At 37.7% G+C, this 21630-nt stretch overlaps 1 pseudogene; it reads left to right on the top strand.

Moving 5' to 3' along the window:
- The first annotated feature begins 6339 nt into the window (after positions 1-6339).
- Positions 6340-15064, top strand: LOC103013928 (vomeronasal type-1 receptor 1-like; annotated as a pseudogene).
- Positions 15065-21630: the final 6566 nt, after the last annotated feature.

Raw genomic sequence — 21630 nt, 5'->3', positions numbered from 1 at the left:
GGTAAGAGGCCCGCGCACCATGATGAAGAGTGGCCCCCACTTGCCGCAACTAGAGAAAGCCCCCGCACAGAAATGAAGACCCAACACAGCCATAAATAAATAAATAAATAAATAAAAATTTTAAGAAAAAAATTGATAAACCTTTAGCCAGACTCATCAAGAAAAAGAGGGAGAGAACTCAGATCAGTAAAATTAGAAATGAAAAAAGTTACAACAGACACCGCAGAAATACAAAGCATCATAAGACACTGCTACAATCAACTCTGTGCCAATATAATGGACAACCTGGAAGAAATGGACAAATTCTTAGAAAGGTATAAACTTCCAAGACTGAACCAGGAAGAAATAGAAAATATGAACAGACCAATCACAAGTAATGAAATTGAAACTGAAAAATCTTCCAACAGGGTTTCCCCGGTGGCGCAGTGGTTAAGAATCCACCTGCCAATGCAGGGGACACAGGTTCGAGCCCTGGTCCAGGAAGATCCCACGTGCTGCAGAGCAACAAAGCCCATGCAACACAACTACTGAGCCTGCACTCTAGAGCCTGCAAGCCACAACTACTGAGCCCATATGCCACAAATACGGAAGCCCGCGTGCCTAGACCCGTGCACCACAACGAAGAGTAGCCCCCACTTGCTGCAACTACAGAAAGGCCGCATGCAGCAATGAAGACCCAACGCAGCCAAAAATAAATGAATAAATAAATAAAAGGAAAAAATAATTTATACAAAAAAAAAATACCAACAAACGAAAGTCCAGGACCAGATGGCTTCATAGGTGAATTCTATCAAACATTTAGAGAAGACCTGACACCCATCCTTCTCAAACTCTTCCAAAAAATTGCAGAGGATGGAACACTCCCAAACTCATTCTACAAGGCCACCATCACCCTGATACCAAAACCAGACAAAGATACTACAGAAAAAGAAAATTACAGACCAATATCACTGATGAATATAAATGCAAAAATCCTCAACAAAATACTAGCAAACAGAATCCAACAGCACATTAAAAGGATCATACACCATGATCAAGTGGGATTTATCCCAGGGATATACGTAAATCAATCAATGTGATACACCATATTAACAAATTGAAGAATAAAAACCATGCTCATCTCAATAGATGCAAAAAAAGCTTTTGAGAAAATTCAACACCCATTTATGATAAAAACACTCCAGAAAGTGGGCATAGAGGAAACCTACTTCAACATAATAAGGCCATATGCCATAAACAGCAAACCCACAGCAAACATCATTCTCAGTGGTGAAAAACTGAAAGCATTTCCTCTAAGATCAGGAACAAGACAAGGATGTCCACTCTCGCCACTATTATTCAACATAGTTTTGGAAGTCCTAGCCATGGCAATCAGAGAAGAAAAAGAAATAAAAGTAATACAAATTGGAAAAGAAGAAGTAAAACTGTCACTGTTTGCAGATGACATGATATTTATACATAGAAGATCCTAAAGATGCCACCAGAAAACTACTAGAACTAATCAATGAATTTGGTAAAGTTGTAGGATACAAAATTAATGCACAGAAAAATCTCTTGTATTCCTATACACTAACAATGAAAGATCAGAAAGAGAAGTTAAGGAAACACTCCCAGTCACCACTGCAACAAAAAGAATAAAATACCTAGGAATAAACCTACCTAAGGAGGTAAAAGACCTGTACTCAGAAAACTATAAGACACTGATGAAAGAAAACAAAGATGACACAAACAGATGGAGAGAAATACCAAGTTCTTGGATTGGAAGAATCAATATTGTGAAAATGACTATGCTGCCCAAAGCAATCTACAGATTCAATGCAATCCCTATCAAATTACCAATGGCATTTTTTACAGAACCAGAAGAAAAAATCTTTACATTTGTATGGAGACACAAAACACCCTGAATAGCCAAAGCAATCTTGAGGGAAAAAAATGGAGCTGGAGGAATCAGACTCCCTGACTTCAGACTATAATACAAAACTACAGTAATCAAGACAGTATGGTATTGGCACAAAAACAGAAATATAGACCAATGGAACAAGATAGAAAGCCCAGAGATAAACCCATGCACCTATTGTCAACTAACCTATGACAAAGGAGACAAGGATATACAATGGAGAAAAGACAGTGTCTTCAATAAGTGGTGCTGGGAAAACTGGACAGCTACATGTAAAAGAATGAAATTAGAACACTCCCTAACACCATACACAAAAATAAAGTCAAAATGGATTAAAGACTTAAATGTAAGACTGGACACTATGAAACTCTTAGAGGAAAACATAGGAAGAACACTCTATGACATAAATCACAGCAAGATCCCTTTTGACCCACCTCCTAGAGAAATGGAAATAAAAACAAAAATAAACAAATGGGACCTAATGATACTTAAGAGCTTTTGCACAGCAAAGGAAACCATAAACAAGATGAAAAGACAACCCTCAAAATGGGAGAAAATATTTGCAAACGAAGCAGCTGACAAAGGATTAATCTCCAAAATACACAAGCAGCTCATGCAGCTCAATATCAAAAAAAACAAACAACCCAATCCAAAAATGGGCAGAAGAGCTAAATAGACATTTTTCCAAGAAGACATACAGATGGCCAAGAGGCACATGAAAAGCTGCTCAACATCACTAATTATTAGAGAAATGCAAATCAAAACTACAGTGAGGTGTCACCTCACACCCGTTAGGATGGGCATCATCAGAAAATCTAGAAACAACAAATGCTGGCGAGGGTGTGGAGAAAAGGGAACCTTCTTGCACTGTTTGTGGGAATGTAAATCGATACAGCCACTATGGAGAACAGTATGGAGGTTCCTTAAAAAACTAAAAATAGAACGACCATATGACCCAGCAATCCCACTACTAGGCAGATACCCAGAGAAAACCATAATTCAAAAAGACACATGCACCCCAATGTTCATTGCAGCACTGTTTACAATAGCCAGGTCATGGAAGCAACCTAAATGCCCATCGACAGACAAATGGATAAAGAAGATGTGGTATATATATACAATGGAATATTACTAAGCCATAACAAGGAACAAAATTGGGTCATTTGTAGAGATGTGGATGGACCTAGAGACTCGTACAGAGTGAAGTCAGTCAGAAAGAGAAAAACGAATATCATATATTAATACATATATGTGGGATCTAGAAAAATGGTACAGATGAACTGGTTTGCAAGGCAGAAATAGAGACACAGATGTAGAGAACAAACGTATGGACACCAAGGGGGTAAAGCAGGGGAGGGGGGTAGTGGTGGTGGGATGAATTGGGAGATTGGGATTGACATATACACAGTAATGTGTATACAACAGGTAACTAATAAGAACCCAATGTATAAAAAATAAAATTTAAAAAAAAGAATATGCATATAGCAGCAAGGTGGGTGACCACAAAAAAATAATAAATAAAAAGGAAACAAGTGAGTATCTTTAACTGAACAGTATAATCTAGTCAGAATTTATGGGTATAATTATGTAAGCAGGTGAATGTCCACAAAAATTGATAAATACATTGTGATATACTGGCGTAACAGAATATTTTAAGAAGAAAGAAAGCTATAGTGCACACATTGTGATTCTTAGTTATTTAACACTGAATTTTTTTAAAGCATGTATCAGAAGGCTACAGTAATGTCTTGGTTCATTCAGGCTGCTGTAACAACGTACCACAGCCTGGGTAGCTTACAAACAGAAATTTGTTTCTCAGCGTTTTGGAAGCTGGGAAGCCCAGGATCAAGGTGCCAGCATGGTCATATTCTGGTGAGGGCCTTATTCCTGGTTCATAGCTGGTGCCTTCTCGCTGTCATGGTGGAAGGAGCGAAGGATCTCTCTGGAGCCTATTTGATAAAACACTGATCCCATTCAGGAGGGTTCCACCCTCATGACTTACACAGGCCTACCTCTTAATACCATCATCTTTAGATGTGAGGATTTCAACATGTAGGGGACATGTTCAAGCCATAGCAATCAACAATGATACTATTTATCAGAAATTAAAAAACAGAAAACTATATTTTCTTTAAATATACTTACAAGCAAGTATGATGTAATAATTAAATCAAGGGATGAACTGACAACTAGATGAAATAAACAAATTGCTTGAAAGATGCAAAATAACAAATCCAACACAAGAAACAAAATCTGAAATGCACCACATCTACAAAAGAAATTCAATTTATAATACAAAACACTCCCACTGTAAAGTAATGAAATTATGAAAGCAAGTTCAAGACAGTGATTCAGGAAAAGAGAGGATTGGAAAAAGAAGAAATGTATAGATAGAGGTAGGATATTGGTTGGTAATACTCCTGTTCTTGCATTGGCTGATGATGTTCACTATAATCTTTATAGAGAAAATAAATGACTGGAAAAAGTTTAAAAATAAACATGACAGTGCACTGACAAATCAAAGTGTGTCATTAAGGTTTATGATTAATATAAACCTATACACCTGTAGTCAATTATAAATTTTAGAAGCCAACAGAGTGTATTGTGTTTGACATCACGGTACCTGGGGAGAATCAGCCCAGGAACAAATCCTAGCAACACCCCCTTGCTAGTTTTCTTCCCTTCAGCAAGCCATTCAACTTCCACAAGCTTCTGCCCCCTCACCTACAAATCAGTATAAATAGAGTCTCTCAAAAATCACTGTGAGGATGAGTTGAAACACTGCACCTACAGTGCTTAATACAGTGCAAGGACCAGAAAGCAATGAATACTTGTTAACTAACCTGTCTATATCACAGCATGGACATGGAACACAACATGCATGAGTTGAAGCTGAAGAACTAAGTAGAGGTAGAGCATTCAGGGAAACTAATTACAGTTAAAAGAAGAAAGGGCCATGAGATGCCAGGCAAAGCCTTTTTTTTTTTTTTTGGCTGTGCTTCAAAGCATACAGGATCCCAGTTCCCCGACTAGGGACTGAACCCATGCCCCCTGCAATGGAAGCACAGAGCCCTAACCAGTGGACTGCCAGGGAATTCGCCAGGCAAAGCCAATATTGAGGGGACAATCAGAGTAAGAGGCAGGGAACAATACTGTCAGAATTGGAAAAGAGGGACCACTGGAACCAAGTGCTACCAAAACCCAGGTGCAGAAAAGTGGAACAGGTTTCCACTACATCAAAAACAAGTACAGCGTGGTGGTGAAGACTGTCACTTCAGTTCAAACCCTGCCTCTACCAAGCAATCATCTTGACAGTTATTAACCACCTGTAAATCACCATTTCCTAACCTGAAACACTGGGAGATGCCCAGTTCCTAATTCACCAGCTGCCATGAGGGTTAACAAGACCACACCTGTAAAGTACTTAGCATAGTGCCTGGCACAGGTTGAATGTTCAGTATATCATGGGCCATTATCCACTATCATTAGTACTGTTCTTACATTTGGCAATTAGGATAAAAGCTATGACCTCATCAAGAATGGTTTCAGTGCTGTGGTTCTGAGCCACCTCACCACTGGGCCTCAGAAAGGAAAGAAGAAGACACCAAGTGCTGATGAGAATGCGTAGCGATGGGCACTCTTACACGTGGCTCGTGGGAGCGTGAAAGGGTGCAGCCACTCTGTAAAACTGTTCAGCAGTTTCTGTTCAAGCTAAACATACACATACCCGAAGACCCAGTCATTCCTCTCTGTGTATATTCCCAACAAAAATGAGTACTATATTATATATACATAGTATATATCTCCAAAAATAACATGAACAAGAATGTTCATAATATCAGAAATAGGAAAAAAAACCGGCAATCACAGGAGAATGGACATCCTTACAATGAGATACTGCTGAGTACGGAGAAAGAACAGAGTTGAACTATATAGAACCACAAGAATGACTCTCACAGGCATAACGAAGATCAAAAGAAGACAGACATGACAGAATAAACTGTGGGACTCCATTTACATCAAGTCAAGAACAGTCAAAGCTAATCTATGGTGACAGAGTCTAAATACCAGTTACCTTTCTAGGAGGAAGCATGAGAAGCCTCCGAAGTTGCAGAAGGTGTGATTTAGTCTCTGGTGCAGGAAGTAGCCACGGCAGGGGGCGAGACCTCTTCCACAAAGTTGGGAAGGGAAGCTACAGGTATGAGACAGATAGAGATGACCTGTAAGGTTGAGCAGCAAGGAAGAAGGCCATGAAGTAGGTTGTATGCCGAGACATCAGTGGCTCAGGGAGTGAGTGGTGAATGTTTGGATCAATGCTTGCATGGATGGCGGAGCTGGTGCAGGAGAGAGAGCTGATCAGAAGAAACAGAGCAGATGTGAGCCAACCAGTTAGAAGTGTTTTGGCATCGTCTTGGCAAAAGATGATGAGAGCTTAGACCAGGATGTTCGTGGTGGAACCCATGGAGGTGGTAAAGGTGATGGATTCATGCAATATGGAAAACAAAATAAGCATGATGATGATGGCTGAATGTTGGGTTAGATGGAGGCAGAGTGTTACGAGTTTGCACAAGGTCCCACCTTCTCAACTCTCTGAAAAACAGGGCCATCCACTGATACTGTGGAGGATGGAGGAGTAGGCAAGATCATGATTTCCTTCTTATGCATGAAGAATTCGATGGAACATGTGGGATATAATGCAAAAGTAAGTAGTTGGAAAGAGACTGTCGGGCTGAGGAGGGGCTTAGAGACATATCAACTGACTGAGCTGTGCAAGGAAGCAGGAGAGGGGCAAGAGCATTACTCTTTAGTGGTGCCAATCTAGACACCTGATGACTCCAACTGTTCTCAGCAGCCCAGATGTGGGCCAGACAAAGCCAAATGTCGTCTTGAGGTTTTACAGTAGAGAGCCAGGAAGACAATGCAGCTGGGGATTGCCTCTATCTGACAAATGGGAAGATAGATGAATGAATGGATGGAAAAGGGTGGGATGCAGAGTATAGGCAGAGATAGTAAAATAGGGAAATGATACACCCAAAGGAAGACAATAATTTTCCAGTTACCAGTCAAAAAGAAATTGAGATCTATGAATTGATGAACAAAGAATTGAAAAATAATCATCTCAAAAAAACTGAATGAGCTAAAACAACAAAATCAGGAAAACAATACATAATCAAAATAAGTTAAATGAAGAGACAGAAACTTTAACATACAACCAAACATATATTTTGGAGCTGAGAATACAATGATGAATCAAAAATTCCATAGAGAGCTTTAACAGAAGATTTGATCATGCAGTAGAACCACCGAATTCAAAAACAGATCATTTGAAATTATACAGTTGGGGGAGGGGAAGAAAAGAGAATGATAAAGAGTGAAGAAAGCCTATGGGACTTTAAGAACCAATATATGCATTATGGGAGTCCTAGAAGGAGAAGAGAAGTGGCAATAAACTTATTTAAAGAAATAATGGGTGAAAACATCCCAAATATGTAGAGAGATATGGACCATCCAGATAAATGAATCTCAGAGTTCCCCAGTCAGTTTCAACACAGAGAAGACTTCAACAGGACACTTTATAATCAAACTGTCAAAATCAAAGACGGAGATTTTTGAAAGCAGCAAAGAAAAAGCAGTTTGTTATACACAAGAGATTCTGGAGGAATGTTGTGGGTTTCTTCTCAGAAATGTTTGTACCCTTTCGATTATAAACTCTGAGGATCTAATGTACAGCACAGTGACTGTAGTTAATAGTATTGTATCACATGAAATTTGCTAGGAGAGGAGATTTTAAGCATTCTTACCAAAAAAAGTGATGGATGTGTTAATTAACTGGATTGTAGTTATATTTTCACAGTGTGTACTTATATCAAATAATCAAATAATCTCTTTGTATACTTTAAACATATTTATATTTAAAGTATATAATATATATATAAATTTATTTTTTGTCAGTTATATGTCAGAAAATTTTTAATGAAGGCAAGATAAGATTTTTCCAGGAGGAAAAAAGAAAACAACAAACCTCTAGAACTGCTTCACAGAAGTCCTAATGGAGTTCTTCAATAAAAATTTTAGGGATTTCCCTCGTGGTCCAGTGGTAAAGAATCCACCTTCCAATGCAGGGGACGCGGGTTCAATCCCTGGTCGGGGAACTAACACCCCACATGCAACTAAGCCTGCACGCCACAACTACTGAGCTTGTGTGCCTCAACTACAGAGAAGCCTGCACGCCACAATGAAAGATCCCATGTGCCACAATGAAGATCCCACATGTTGCAACTAAGACTTGACACAGCCAAAAATAAATAAATGTTAAATTTTTTAAAATAATATAAAAACGTGGAAGTATAAATCGTACTGTAAAGGCACATATATAGTCAAATTCAGAATACTCTAATACAAAAAGCTACAAATTTCCAGTTATAAGTACTGGAAATGTAATGTACAACATGATGACTGTAGTTAACACCACTGTATGGTATACTTGAAAGTTAGAGTAAATCCTGAGAGTCCTCGTCACAAGGGAAAAAACTTTTTTGTATCTATGTAAGATGATGGGTATTAACTAAGCTTATGTAGTAATCATTTCACAATATATGAAAGCCAAGTTATTATGCTGTACACCTTAAACTTATACAGTGCTGTATGTCAATTATGTCTCAATAAAACTGGAAAAAAGACTATGCCAATATAGTGATGGTATGCATAAATCACTTTTAAATCTAGTATAAAAGGTAAAAGACAAAACTATTAAAATAACTGTGACTACTGTAACTTGATAATGGATAAACAATATTAAAATGTAAATTGTGACATCAATAACATAATATGTGGGTTGGAGAAGTGAAATGTTACAAATTTTTGCATGCAACTGAAGTTGTCATCATTAGCTTAAAATAGATGTTATATCTATGTTTTATGTATGCCTCATAGTAACCACAAAGAAAAAACCTCCAGTCAATTCAAAATATAAAGGGAAAGGAATCACAGCATACCACAATCCAGGGGAAAAAAAAAAGTCACAAAGGAACACAGGAAGAGAGGAAGTAAAAAAGGACTTTTAAAAAGTCAGAAAACAACAAAATCACAATGGTAACTCCTTACTATCAATAATTACTCTCAGACATAGGCTGAAAATGAATGATTGGAAAAAGATATTCCATGCAAATGGTAACCAAAAATGATCAGAGGGTAGCTACACTTATGTAAGACAAAATAGGCTTTAAGTCAAAAACTGTCAGAGAGACAAAGATTGTCACTGCATAATGATGAAGGGGTCAGTTTATCAAGAAAGATATAAAAATTTAAAATTTATATATAGCCAACATCAGAGCTCCTAAAAATATATGCAATCTTTCACAGGTCTGAAGGGAGAAATAGACAGCCATACAATAATAGTTGGGGGACTTCAATACCTCACTTACAATTATGGACAGATCATTCAGAGAGAAAATCAATTAGGAAACAGCAGATTTCAATTATCAGTCCAGTTGAACCTAATAGACATATACAGAACATTCCATCCAACAGCAGTAGAATACACAGTCTTCTTAAATACATACAGAACACTCTCCAGGATAGATCATATGTTAGGCCAAAATACAAGTCTTAAGAAATTTAATAAGATTAAAATCATATCAAGTATCTTTTCTGACCACAATTTTATGAAACTAGAAATTAGTAACAGAAAGAAAATGAAAAATGGAGAATTTAAACAATATACTCTTGAGAAAAATCACTCAGTCAAAGAAGAAATCAAAAAGGCAATTTAAAAATACCTTGAAACAAACAAAAATGGAAATGTAACATACCAAGTCTTATGAGATGCAGCAAAAGCAGTTCTAAGAGGGATGTTTATACCAATAAATGCCTACATTAAGAAAAAAGATCTCAAAAGCCTAACTTCATACCTCAAGGAACTAAAAAAAAAAAAAAAAAAACACAGGCCAAAATTAGCAGAAGGAAGGAAATAATTATTAGAGAAGAAATATATTAAATAGAAACTAGAAAAACAACAAAAGATCAACAAAACTAAGAGTTGTCTTTTTGAAAGGATAAACAAAATTGACAAATCTTAAGCTAGACTAACCATGAACATAGGAGAGAAGACTCAAGGAAAGAAAATTGTACATGAAAGAGGAGACATTACAACTGATGCCAACGAAATGAAAAGGATCAAAAGAAACTACTATGAACAATTGTATGCCAACTATTATGGATAAGCTACAAGAAATGGACAAATTTGGGGAAACATACAATGTACCATGAATAATCATGGAGACATAGTAAATCTGAACAGACCAATGAGTAAGGAGATTGAATCAGTAATCAAAATCCCAGGACCAGATGGCTTCACTAGTGAATTCTACCAAACATTTAAAGAATTAATGCCAATCCTTCTCAACCTCTTCCAAAAAGTTGAAGAGGAGAAACACTTCCAAATGCATTGTATGAGGCCAGTGTTTTAAACTGATACCAAAGCCAAATAAGGTTAGTACAAGAAAAGAAAACTACAGGACTTCCCTGGCAGTCCCTAGGATGCAATGATGTTCAACCTATGCAAATTTTAAAATGTGATATACCACATTAAAATGAGTGATAAAAAGCATATGATCAGGCTTCCCTGGTGGCGCAGTGGTTGAGAATCTGCCTGCCAATGCAGGGGACACGGGTTCGAGCCCTGGTCTGGGAAGATCCCACATGCCACAGAGCAACTAGGCCCGTGAGCCACAACTACTGAGCCTGCACGTCTGGAGCCTGTGCTCCGCGACAAGAGAGGCTGAGATAATGAGAGGCCCATGCACCACGATGAAGGGTGGCCCCCACCTGCCACAACTAGAGAAAGTCCTCGCACAGAAACGAAGACCCAACACAGCCATAAATAAATAAACCCAAAGTTAAATTTAAAAAAAAAAGCATATAATCATCTGAATAGATGCAGAAAAAGCATTTGATGAAATTTAACATTCTCTCATGATAAAGACCAAACAAATTAGATATAGAAGGAACTTACTTCAACATAGTAAAGGCCCTATATTACAAGTCCACCGTTAACAACATACTCAGTTAGAAAAGCTGAAAGTTTTTCCTCTAAGATCAGGAACAAGACAGGGGTGCCCACTATCACCACTTCTAGTCAACTATCACCACTTCTAGTCAACAAAGTAGTGGAAGTCCTTGCCAGAGCAATTAGGCAAGAAAAAGAAATAAAAGGCATCCAAATTGGAAAAGAAGAAAAACTGTATCTCCAGTTGACATAATATGATATATAGAAGTCCTAAAGACTCCAAAAAACTGTTAGAACTAATAAACAAATTCAGTAAAGTTGCAGGATACAAAATTAATATACAAAAATTAGTTCAATTTCTATACACCAATGAACATTCTGAAAAAGAAAATCCCATTTACAATAGCATCAAAACCAAAAAATACCTAGAATAAATTTAACCAAGGAGGTGAGAGATCTGTACACTGAAAACTATAGAGTGAATGTAAAAACTAAGTGAAAGATTGAAGACACAAACAAATGGCAATTTATCCTGTGTTCATGGATTGGAAGAATTAATATTATTAAAATGCCTAGATTTAATGCAATCCCTATCAAAATTCCAATAGCATTTTTTATAGAAATAGAAGAAATAATTTTAAAATTAATATGGAATCATAAAGACCCTGAATAGCCAAAGCAATCTTGTACAAGAACAAAGCTGATGGCATCATACTTCTTGATTTCAAAACATACTACAAAGCTATAGTAATAAAAACAGTATAGTTCTGGAATTAAAACAGACATATAAATTAAAGGAACAGAATAGAGAGCCCAGAAATAAATGTATGCATTTACAGGCAACTGATCTTTGCCAGTGCTGCCAAGAACACAAAATGGCAAAAGGACAGACTCTTCAATAAATGGTGTTGGGAAAACTGGGTATCCACATGCAGAATAAGGAAGTTTCACACAATACAAAAAATCAGTTCCAATATATAACCTGTATATAATGGAATATTATTCAGCCTTAAGGACTAAGGAAATCCTTCCATTTGCTACAACATGGATGAAACAGGAGGACATTTAGTTAAGTGAAGTAAGCCAGAATGAGAAAGATAAATACTGTATAGTATCACTTGTATGTTGAATCTAAAAAAGTCAAACTTATAAGAGAAGGGGGTAGAATTGTGGTTGCCAGGTGCTGGAGTTTGGGGGTAATGAAGAGATAATGGTCAAAGGTACAGTTTCAGTTATGCAGTATGAATAAGTGCTAGAGATTTAAGGTACACCACGGTGACTATAGTTAATAATATTGTGTACTTGAAAGTTGCTAAGAGTAAAGCTTAAGTGTTCTCACCACACACACTAAAATGGTAACTATGTGAGATGAGGGAAATATTAGCTTGATTTTGTAAACATTTCACATGTATACATATATCAAAACATCACGTTGTACACCTTAAATATACAAAATTTTTATCAAATATACCTCAATAAACCTGGGGAAAAAAGATAAAATAGTCCAATGCAGAGAACAGAATGGTGGTTTCCAGGGGCTTAGAAATGGGGTGATGTTGGTCAAAGGGTACAGAGTTTCAGATATACAAGATAAGTAAGTTCTGGAGATCTACTGTAGAAACAAACACAAACCCCTAAACATAAGACCTGAAACTGTAAAACTCCTAAAGAAAAAGGGGGATAGATTCATGACATTAGTCTAGACAATGATTTCATTGATATGACACCAAAAGCATGGGTGACAAAAGCAAAAATAGTCAAGTGGAACTACTTCAAACTAAAGTTCTGTACAGCAAAGGAAACAATAGAGTGAAAAGGCAACCTACAGAATAGGAGAAAATATTTGCAAATCATATATCTGACAAGAGGTTAATATCCAAAATATATACAGAGCAACAGTTTTAAAAAATTAATAACTTGATTTAAAAATTAGCTAAAGACTTGAATAGATATTTCTCCAAAGAAGACATACAAATGGCCAACAGGTATATATGAAAAGGTGCTCAACATCACTAATCGTCAGGTAAATAAAAACTACAAGGAGATATCACCTCACAAATATCAGGATGACTATTATCAAAAAACCACAAGACAAGAAGTGTTGGTGAGCTGGTGAGGATGTGGAGAAATTGAAACCCTTGTACACTATTGGCGGGAATTCAAAGTGTTGGAGCAGCTGTGGAAAACAATGTGGAGGTTCCTCAAAAAAGTAAAAATAGAACTACCATATGATCCAGCAATCCTACTTCTGGGTATTTATCCCAAAGCGTCAAAATCAGGGTATTGAGATATCTTCACTCCCATGTTCATTATAGCATTATTCACACTATTCAAGGTGTGAAAACAACCTATTGACAGATGAATGGATAAAGAAAATATGCATATATGCAATGTAATTTTATAATATATATTACTATATGATATAACATATATTAGATATTTAGCCTATCACATTTTTTAGGATGGATAATATTACATTAAATATATAAATGTATATATAAGTATATAAATGTTTCTTATATAAATAAAATACAGAATATTATTCAGCCTCAGAAAATAAGCAAATTCTGCAGTATGTGCCAACATGGATGAACCTTGAGAATATTATGCTAAGTGAAATAAGCCAATCACAGAAAAACAAGCTATATGACTCCACTATTGTATGAGGTATCTAAAATAGTCAAATTCATACAATCAAAGAGTGTAATCATGGTTGCCAGAGGCTGGGGGGAGGGGGAAATGAAGAGTTACTAATCAATGAGCATAAAGTTTCAGTTCATCAAGATGAATTAATTCTTGAGATCTACTATATACATCATTGTACCTAGATCCAACAATACTGTATTATACAGTTAAAAATTTGTTAAGAGTTAAAAATTTGTTAAGAAGGTATATCTAGGGCTTCCCTGGTGGTGCAGTGGTTAAGAATCTGCCTGCCAATGCAGAGGACACGGGTTCGAGCCCTGGTCTGGGAAGATCCCACATGCTGCAGAGCAACTAAGCCCAGAGCCACAACTACTGAGCCTGCGCATCTGGAGCCTGTGCTCCACAACGGGAGAGGCCGCGACAGTGAGAGGCCTGCGCACCGCGATGAAGAGTGTCCCCCGCTCGCCGCAACTGTAGAAAGCCCTCACACAGAAACAAAGACCCAACACAGCCAAAATAAATTAATTAATTAATATAAAAAAAATTTTTAAAGGTGTATTTCATGTTAAATAGTCTTACCACAATTTTAAATTTTAAATAAGTAAATAAATATTTCAACAGACATTGATAATGTTCCCTTGGGGCAACACAGTCACCTGTTGAGAACCACTTCATTTTTAAAACAGTGTATCAAAAATTTTTTGATAAAATGCAATATTAAAAGAGACCTAAGTCAATACTATAAAAGGCAGAAAAAGGAATGTGGAAAGAATATATGTGACATGAACACAAGGCAAGGTAGCCTCAGAGAGTGGCAGCATTTGGATCGAAATATTTCCTGGATGACACAGGATGACAACTTGTATTTTCAGAGTGGGCACAGGGGTGCCCCTCAGCACAACCAGCCTCATGAGTGACTCCCAGGGCATTAAGCTTTTCCCCAGTAAACTGGGGTGGATGGAGCTCAGACCAGCTCCCAAAAGTGCATTGGCTTCCTTTATTTCCTTTGTTGGATCTTTAATCTCTTGGTAAATACCTTTGTTCCTATGAAAGTAGTACATTGAACAGCCAAAGCTTAAGTGTAATAATAAATTATGGGTATGTTCCTCACTCTTTCCAGACAGATTTCTAAGCCCTCTACTTACAGTTATAGTCTCTACCATTGACTATGTGTTTGGGCCCCATCGTCTGGGGTAGTGTCACCATGGTCTTCGTCCTACATAGGTTGAAGCCATGAGCCCAATCCAGTCACAAAAAAACAGCCCTTCCCCCAATCCTAGCCATGAAAACAGAGCCACACACATCATCTTATACCTAGTGAGGTGTTGCTTCCTTTTCCTCACCCTCTTTCATTTTGATTGTTTAGAGGACTCTATTGTTATTTTAGGCCAGTGTGTGGTGAACATATCTTGTTTGTTGCTTCATGTTTCTCAACATTTGGCCCTTTTATAGTCATCGTCAGTGATACCCATGTCTCTCAGTTTTGCTTTGCTTCCTGGACAGTGAAACTGTAACTGTATGACTCTGTTCTCCAAAGGGCATTCAATCATTCTTGCCATCATCTGTTAATATTTAGGAGTTTCAGATTCTCCCTAGGAATCTGTGATTCAATGAACAGTGGATGGAGAAATAATGTCCCAGAACTCATAAATCCTATAACAGATGTACATGTTAACATTATGCATATAATTAATTATATAAAGATTACTCGAATTAACTATGCTAGGTTCTTCAATGAAGAAATTCACGAAATTCTGAAATAGTGTGGTAGAGGAAAATTTTTTGTTTGGAGATCTGAAAGAAGCCTCTCACTATGAAAGTTTGTGATGGATTTTCTAAGCATAGTTCAGGTGCTTCTGACATTAGGACAACCAACTGGAAGGATCTCATGGAAGTCTTGTGCAGCCTCAGGGTAATGGTAGAAATCTGATGTGTTCTGAGAATAATAAGAGACATGGGTAGGACAGCACGATATGAAACTGGAAAGAAAATCAACAGATGGTTCTGGAGATAGACCAAGAATTCTGAAGTTTGTTTTAAGAAAAATTATAGGCTAATGAAGGAAGGGGTCCAATCAGGTAAGTAAAAATGAATTTTACTGCCATGTACATGCGCAGGGCTAGCCTTTCCTTCTGTGCACTTTACACACTGCCTGCCTGAAACCTATCAATAGTCTCCAGTGCTTTGTGCACACCTGTAGCAAGATCCTGCAGCTACAGAAGGGCATGCCAACAGCCAAGGCCCCCACAGTTGCTTGTAGGCCTGAATTAGGCCCTCTCTCCTGTTACAGGCCTACACCACTGGGCTTACTTACAGCTAGCCTCCTGAAGCTTTGTACATGCACTGCCTGGCCCAAACCCCCATTACTGGCCTCCAGTGCTGTGGCACATGGCTGGGGAGATCCTGCAGCCACAGTAGTGCATGTCAACAGCCAGGGCCTCCACAGCTCCTTGTGGCCTCAGATTTGACCCTATCTCATGTCACTGACCTGCACTACTGGATTCACCTTCAGCTAGCCCCTCCAGCTGTATGCCTGCATACCCCCAACCTAACTCTTAACCCCAAGCCTCTACTACATGCACCCACAGCAAGACACAACAGCCCTGGTTGTGCACATTGCCAGTGCACTCACAGTTGACCCTGGCCTTTACAGTTTACCCTGGCCCCCACCGCTACACATGTGTCTGGAACTGGCCCCTGACAGTTTACATGCACCTGCAGCTGGCCCCCACAGGTAAGCATATACACAACACCAGCTCTGGCTACCACTGCTCCGTGCCTTGTTCCCTAGCCACTGGACCTGGAGGTGCTGCTGAGGACCCCAAAACTCCTTGCAGCCTCTGTGGACCCCCTACATCACTCACCAATGACCATGAAGTTGTTGATGCCTTGTACCCCAGCAGCCTGAGCCAGAGTCACCACTCCCACCCAGACCCAGAGACAACATACATAGTCACACTTCATGCCGTGCAACACTAGAACCAGGGTCTCAGCATGTTCCATCATGCCTCCACCTGCAGGTGAAGTTCTTTCCTTTCCAAAGTCAGTCCATAAAGTCTGGAAGTGACTTCTTCTTCAAATGGACAGACACCCATGCAAAGCTACAGAGATCATGAAGAATCAGGGAAACATGATACCACCAAAGGAACATAGTAAACATCCTATAACTGACTCACACAAAAAAGGCGCTACATGAATTGCCTGACAAATAATTCAAAATAGTTGATCTAAAGATGCTCAGAGAGCTACAAGAGAACAGTTAAACAGTTTAATAAAATCAGGAAAACAATACAAGAACAAAATGAGAAGTTCAACAAAGATAGAGAGCTTTAAATAAAAAGACCAAACAGTTTTGGAGCTGAATAATACAATGACTGAACTGAAGAATTCAATAGAGAGCTTTAACATCAAAATAGCATAAGGAGAAGAAAGAACTGGTGAGCTCAAAGGCAGATTATTTAAAATTATCCTATCAGAAGGAGAAAGAGAAAAAAAGAATAAAAAAGGATGAAAAAGAAGATTGAGAACTACAGAACGTATGGGACACCATTAAGAGAAGCAATCTATGCATCACTGGAATACCAGAAGGAGAAGAGAGAGAAAGAAAGACTCTTTAAAAAAAATAATGTCTTGAGAGCTTCCCAAACCTGGGGAGAGATACTGACATCCAAGTTCATGAAGCCAATAGATAAACCAAAACATTTCACTCTAAAACTAAAACAGTCATCTCCAAAATATCATAAAATTGTGTAAAATCAAAGACTAAGTGAGAATTTTCAAAGCATCAAGAGAAAAAAATTTTCTCTCATATAAAGGAACCCCCAGGGACTTCCCTGGTGGTCCAGTGGCTGGGACTCCGCACTCCCAATGCAGGGGGCCTGGGTTCTACCCCTGGTCGGGGAACTAGATCCCACATGCCGCAACTAAGAGTTCTCATACCACAACTAAAGATCCCACATGCCGCAACTAAAAGATCCCACACGCCACAACTTAGGATCCCATATGCTGCAAAGAAGACCCCACATGCAGCAGCGAGGATTCCGCATGCCTTGGCTAGGACCTGGTGCAGCCAAATAGATATAGATAGATAGATAGATAGATAGATAGATAGATAGATAGATAGATAGATAGATATTTTTAAAAGGATATAACACTTAAAAAAAAAAAGGAACCCCCATAAGTCTATCAGTGATATCTAAGCAGAATATTTCAGCCCAGGAGATAATGAGATGGTATATTCAAAGTGCTGAAAGAAAAAAACTGCCAACCAAGAATACTTTACCCAGCAAAATTGTCCTGTAGAAATGAACGTGAGATAGACTTTACCAAAAAAAGAAAAGCTGAGGGAGTTCATGACTAGACCTGCCTTACAAGAACTGCTGAAATGAGTTCTTCAAGCTGAAACAAAAAGTTGCTAAGTAGAAACAGAAAAACATGAAAATAGTACTACACACTGGTAAAGGTAAATATATAGTTAAGAGCCACAATACTCTAATATTGTAACATGGTGGTGTGTTAAACACTTGACTGTAGTATAAAGGTTACATGACAAAAGCATTAAAAATAGCTGTAGCTACAAAAATTTGGTAATGGATACACAATATTAAAAGATACAAATTGTGACATCAAAAGCATAATGATGAAAAAAAAAAAAAAAAAAAGCATAATGATGGTTGGGGTGGAGTAAAAGGGTAGAGTTTTTTTATGCAATCAAAGTTAAGTTGTCATTGGCTTAAAACAGACTGTTACAGCAATAAGATATTTCACATAACACTCAAGGTAACAAAATAAAGACTTATAGTAGATAAACACAAGATAAAGAGAAGGGACACAAAGTATACCACTATAGAAAATCATAAATTCACAAAGGATGGCAACAGAGAGGAAAAAAGAAAGGACTACAATACAGCCAGAAAACAACTGCAAGCAAGATGGCAACTGCAAGTCCCTATCAATAATTACTTTAAATATAAATGTATTAAATTCTGTAATCAAGAGACACAGAATGGCTGAGTGGATAAAAAAAAAAAATCAAGATCCAACTAGGTGCACAGAGAAGATTCACTTCATCTTCAGGGACACACATAGGCTCAAAGTGAAGGGATGGAAAAGGATATTCCATGCAAATGAAAACTAAAAGACAGCACAGGTAACTATGCTTATATCAGACAAAACAGACCTTAATTCAAAAAGTTTAACAGCAAAGAAGTTCATTATATAATAGTAAACAGTTCAGTTCATTCATTAAGAGGATATAATAATTGTAAATATATATGCACCCAACATTGGAGAACCTAAATATATTAGGCAAATAGTAACAGACTGAAGAGAGTAATAGACAACAATACAATAATAGAAGGGGACTTCAACCCCACTTTCAACAGTGAATAGAAAATCCAGAGAGAAAATCAGTAAGAAAACATTGGATTTGAACTATACACATGGAATGTGTATACACAAGTGCACATGGAATGTTCTCCAGGATAGATAATGTTAGGTCATAAAACAAGTTTCAACAAATTCAAAAAGATTGAAATCATACCAAGTACCTTTTCTGACCACAAAGGTATCAACTAGAAATCAATAACAGAAAGAAAACTGAAAAGTTCAAAAACATGTGGAAGTTAAACGTATAATCTAAAATAACCAAAGATGAAAACAAAAGGGAAATTTGAAAAAATACCTTGAAAAAGAGGAAAATAAAAACACAACATACCAAAACTAAGGGATGCAGCAAAAGCAGTGCTAAGAGGGAACTTCATAGTGAGTAATGCCTGCATTAGAAAAAAGATCCCAAATAAACAATCTAACTTTTCACCTCTAAGAATTAGAAAAAGAACAAACTAAACCCAAAGTTAGCAAATGGAAGGAGATAAAGAACAGAGTGAATATGTAAAATACAGAAACAATGGAGAATCAATGAGACCAAGAGTCGATTTTTTTGAAAGATAAAACTGACAAGCTTTTACGTAGACTTAACAAGGAAAAAAGGAAGAGGACTCAAACTAATTAAAAATGATGGAGGAGACATTACAACTGATTCCACAAAATACTATGAAGACTACAGTGAAGAATTACATGCCAACAAATTATGAAATGAATAAGTTCTTAGAAACATACAAGCTATTAAGTCTGAATCAAGAAGAAATAGAAAATCTGAGGAGACTAGAAATGAGTAAGGATATTGAAGCAGTAATCAAAATACTCGCCCAAAATAAAAGCCCAGGACCAAATGATGTCATTGGTGAATTCTACTAAACACTTAAAGAAGAATTAATGCCAATCTTTTTCAAACTATTCCAAAAAGCTGAAGAGAAGGGAATATATCCAAACTCATTTTTACAAGGCCAGCATTATTCTGATACCAGAGCCAGATAAGGACACTACAAGAAAAGAAAACTACAGGCCTATATCCCTGATGAATATAAATGCAAAAATTCTCAACAAAATATTAGCCTCTGAATTCAAGAGCACAGTAAAAGGACCATATATCATGATCAAGTGGGATTTATCCCTGGGATATAAGGATGATTCAACATACACAAATCAATAAATGTAATACACCACATTGACAGAATGAAAGAAAAGAATTCTATGATCATCTCAATAGATGGAGAAAAAGCGTTTGACAAAATCAACATCTTTTCATGATAAGAACTCTCAACAAATTGCGTACAGAAGGAACATACCTCAACATAGTAAAGGCAACAATATATGACAAACCCACATCTAACACTATACATGATGGTGAAAGGTTAAAAGCTATTGCTCTAAGATCAGGGAAAAAGACAAGCGTGCCCATTATCAACAATCCTCTTTAACATAGTACTGGATGTCCAAGCAGAGTGATTTGGCAAGGGAAAAAAAAAAAAGGTAGGGCTTCCCTGGTGGCGCAGTGGTTGAGAGTCTGCCTGCCAATGCAGGGGATGCGGGTTCGAGCCCTGGTCTGGGAAGATCCCACATGCCGCGGAGCAACTGGGCCCATGAGCCACAATTACTGAGCCTGTGCGTCTGGAGCCTGTGCTCCGCAACAAGAGAGGCCGCGATGGTGAGAGGCCCGCGCACCGCGATGAAGAGTGGTCCCCACTTGCCACAACTGGAGAAAGCCCTCGCACGGAAACAAAGACTCAACACAGTCATAAATAAATTAATTAATTAATTAATTTTTTTAAAAAAAAAAGGTATTTAAATTGGAAAGGAAGGGGACTTACCTTGTGGCACAGTGGTTAAGAATCCGCCTGCCAATGCAGAGGACATGAGTTCACGCTCTGGTCTGGGAAGATCCCACATGCCGCGGAGCAGCTGGGCCCGTGAGCCACAGTTACTGAGCCTGCGCTCCGCAACAAGAGAAGCCACCACAATGAGAAGCCTGCACACTACAACAAAGAGTAGCCCCCACTCACTACAACTAGAGAAAGCCCGCGCACAGTAACACAAACCCAATGCAGCCAAAACATAGTAATAATAATAAACTAATAAATAAATTTATTAAAAAATTGAAAAGGAAGAAGTAAAATTGTCTCTCTTTGCTAATGACATGATCTTGTATAGAAAATCCTTATTGTCAAACCTAAGAAACAAGTTCAGGATAGTTTCAGAATACAAAATCAACATATAAAAATCAGTTGCATTTCTATACACTAACAATGAAATATCTGAAAATGACATATAACAATTCTACTTATAATAGTATCAAAAACAATAAACTACTTGGAATAAATTTAACCAAAGAGGTGAAATACCTGTACACCAAAACTGTAAGACATTAATTAAAGAAACTGAAGAAGACACACAAATGGAGAGATATCCCATGTTCATGGATTGAAAGAGTTAATATTGTGAAAATGCCCATGCCATCCAAAGCCATCTACAGATTTTTTAGATAATTTTATATTTACTTATTTATTTGGCTGTGTCAGGTCTTAGTTGCAGCATGCAGGATCTTCATTGTGGCATGCAGGATCTTTTCATTGCAGTGCACGGGCTCTTCATTGTGGCACACAGGCTTCTCTAGTTGCAGTGCGCGGGCTTCTCTCTAGTGGTGGTGCACGGTTCCAGAGCTCACAGGCTCAGTAGTTGT

This window comes from Balaenoptera acutorostrata, chromosome 19 (assembly GCF_949987535.1).
Source record: "Balaenoptera acutorostrata chromosome 19, mBalAcu1.1, whole genome shotgun sequence".
Classification (NCBI taxonomy): domain Eukaryota; kingdom Metazoa; phylum Chordata; class Mammalia; order Artiodactyla; family Balaenopteridae; genus Balaenoptera; species Balaenoptera acutorostrata.
Note: the sequence above shows the minus strand (reverse complement) of the source record. Positions and strands in the feature narration are given on the sequence as shown.